At 36.9% G+C, this 3245-nt stretch overlaps 1 non-coding gene across 1 annotated transcript; it reads left to right on the top strand.

The window, feature by feature from the left end:
* The first annotated feature begins 412 nt into the window (after positions 1–412).
* Positions 413–519, top strand: LOC141676118 (small nucleolar RNA R71). The gene has a single exon (XR_012556725.1). It is a non-coding gene; the product is annotated as a small nucleolar RNA R71 (small nucleolar RNA).
* Positions 520–3245: the final 2726 nt, after the last annotated feature.

The raw sequence follows: 3245 nt of genomic DNA on the forward strand, positions 1-3245 counted from the left end.
CGGATGATAATTGGCTGGAGCTTGTTGTTGAGATCTCTGAAAGTTGCTCACAAATTGAGCTGATTCGCTAGAAATAGCACACTGCTCAGTTTCATGTGCTCCCTCACAAAGTTCACAAACACTAGTAATCTGATTAACTCCAAAATTAGCCAAAGAGTCCACTTTCATCGTCAAAGCTTGTAGTTGAGAAGCTATAACAGTAGCTTGATCCACTTCCAGAATTTCTTCTACCTTTCCTTGCAACATTCTTTGCGTAGGATTCTGGTATTCATTGGCTACCATTAGCTCAATCAACTCATAAGCTTCATTGTAGCTTTTAGCCCATAAGACTCCACTAGATGCTGCATCAAGCATAGGTCTAGAATGTGCACCTAGACCATTGTAGAATTAGTTTATGATCATCCAATCAGGTATGCCTTGGTGTGGGCACTTCCTTAGCATCTCCTTGTATCGATCCCAAGCCTCACACAGAGATTCACCAGTTTGCTGAGCAAACTGAGTAAGAGCATTCCTGATTGCAGCAGTCTTCACCATAGGAAAAAATTTAGTGAGAAACTTTTGAGAAAGATCCTCCCTTTTGGTGATAGACCCCGGTGGTAGAGAATGTAACCAACACTTTGCCTTGTCCTTTAAGGAAAATGGGAATAGCCGCATCTTAATGGCATCTTCAGACACATCGTTGAACTTGAAAGTGTCACAGATCTCGATAAAATCCCTGATGTGCATGTTTGGGTCTTCAGTAGGATTACCCCCAAACTGAACTGAGTTCTGTATCATCTGAATCGTGCTTGACTTGATCTCAAAAGTTTTAGCCTTGATGGTTGGCCTAATGATGCTTGACTGAATGTCATTGATATTAGGCTTAGAAAAATCCATTAAAGCTTTAGAATTATCTGCTTGATCCTTCATCTCTAATAAAGGTGGTTCTTCGATTTTCTCTTCTTCAGCTACTTTCTCTTCATCCTCAAAATCTACCCTACGATCTACTACAACTTCTTCCTCTTCTTTATCCAGAATTCTCCTACGAACTCGTGAATGCGTTTTCATAAACGATCACTAGATTACCTGAGATACAATAAGAAAAAGAGTATGTAAGTAACAATGTCCGAGTCAATGAACTTTAACGATCACTGATGACAAACACATAAACTAAAAGTTAATACTATAGTCCCAGGTAGCGGCGCCAATAACTTGTTAGGGCCTAACACGCGCTAATAATTCACGTAAGTATATGCGTTCGCAAGTAATATAGAATCTTTTCTAGTTCATTCCCATAGAGAGTGGCGTTGGTTAACTATGTAATTTATGCACCTATGTACCGATGATATGGTTATTATCCAATATTAAGATGATAGCAATTTGGGTTGTTTATACTATGAATTAAACTAATGATTATAACTAAGAGAGTAAAGAAATTTGTATATTATATGAGACAAACATGGGATTCTAACTTCATTAAATACTTCATTCAATAGCCTTATTGTTCTTAACCTTAGCATGCAATGGTGATGATCTAATCAGATAACACGAAACTGCTAATCACCAACTTTCGTTGTACGAATAACATACTACCAGACACCCACAAAAGGGATAGAAGCTGAATAGACACCAATTATATTGAGACCCTATATGTCTATAGAATTTGACAATATAACGGTTTAAAGCACAAGTTATCTATCATGATTACACAGGGCAAGTAAGATGGGTAAAATTACCTAAGAATCATGCATAACAATAACACATGAACCTATGCAAGCATGACAAGTTCTAAATCATTAAAGTCACTGTCGCTTCATTAAGAATTAACATGCTATCTTACAAGTTCGCGACTCTTATAAGACGAATAAGCACAACCAATACTAGGTTATCATGCAATCACCACACACTAAGGCATATAGATAATTTAACTACAGAAATCCATAAATAAATCCTCTAGAACCCCACGATAGCGATTAGCCCATAATCGGACTCATCATCAACGTGGATCTGATGAAAACATGGTATAATAAACGTAGTCTCTATACTGAATTAACAAAACCAAGTACGAAACAAGAGCAAAGGTTCACCAATAAGAAAACTAGGATCCAAGTTACAACTTAGAACAAAGATTCACAAGTAAAAATAAGATCTTCTTCATCTTCGTTGAATCCATGCTAAAATGGTCTTCTTACAGCTCTCCTTGTGCTCTGGTACGTCTCTCTCATGAAAACGTCCTTATTTGAATATATATAGTAGCCCTTTGCAATCTGGAAGTCTCCCCACTTAGAATCGAATTAGAATCAGGATTCTTTATTTCCGCACCGGCGCGGCCGCCCGCTATCACAGTGAGGGCGCACTGTCATTCTGGAATCCTGGCGCGGCCGCGCGCTATCACAGATGCGGGTGCGCTGTCCTTCTGGGAAAAACTTAGGTTTCATCTTTTTCCTTGCTGCTTCGAGTCGGCTTTCCACGAGCTTTTATTCCAACACCACCTTGACACCAGATTAGCACCAAGTTATGTTAATTCACCTGATTACCTAGATAATGCCTAATATGCAAAAATACTAGAAAACACATTAAAACACTTAACCACTTGAGCAAAAATGCATCAATTCGAAGCTTAATATAGCATAATAAAGTGTCCTAAATGCCACTGAACAATACTCCATTGTTTCTGGTGAAAAATTGATTTTGAGCCATTAAAATATTGAGTGAAGATTTGGAGATTTGGATTTAGAGCTTTGATGTAGAGAGAGCGAAATGTTTGAGTAAAGAGTTAGGTTTCTACGAGATAGGAAGTTTGATTTTATAGCTAAATCTTACTAGGAATCTAAAGAGACACCTTTGATTAACCATGTAATAATGAATACATCATGCATGATCTTACACGTATGTAGGCAAATAAATTAAAGTCTCTTTACATGCTCCTATTCCTAATCTAAAATAAATAATGATGACAAGTTTAACATGATTACTTAAAGAGAATAAAACAAATCTGTAACAATTAAAATCACGAAAGAAATAAGGTTACCGTTCTTTTTAAGATAAATCATGTCTCGTCCATCACTTGCTGAGATACAATTTATAATCCAAAATCAAGAATTTAATCATGATTTCTCCCCCTCAGCATTTGCATTGATGAATTTATTAGAAAAATCATTAGTAATGTGAATTACAGGATTAGTTCCATACAAAGCTCCCCATGTAACTGTGTTATCAGTTCCTGATAGTTTTACGTTTCTCCCCCTCAACTTGTGCATTATCAT

Source organism: Apium graveolens, chromosome 7, assembly GCF_009905375.1.
Source record: "Apium graveolens cultivar Ventura chromosome 7, ASM990537v1, whole genome shotgun sequence".
In the NCBI taxonomy this organism is placed as follows: Eukaryota; Viridiplantae; Streptophyta; class Magnoliopsida; order Apiales; family Apiaceae; genus Apium; species Apium graveolens.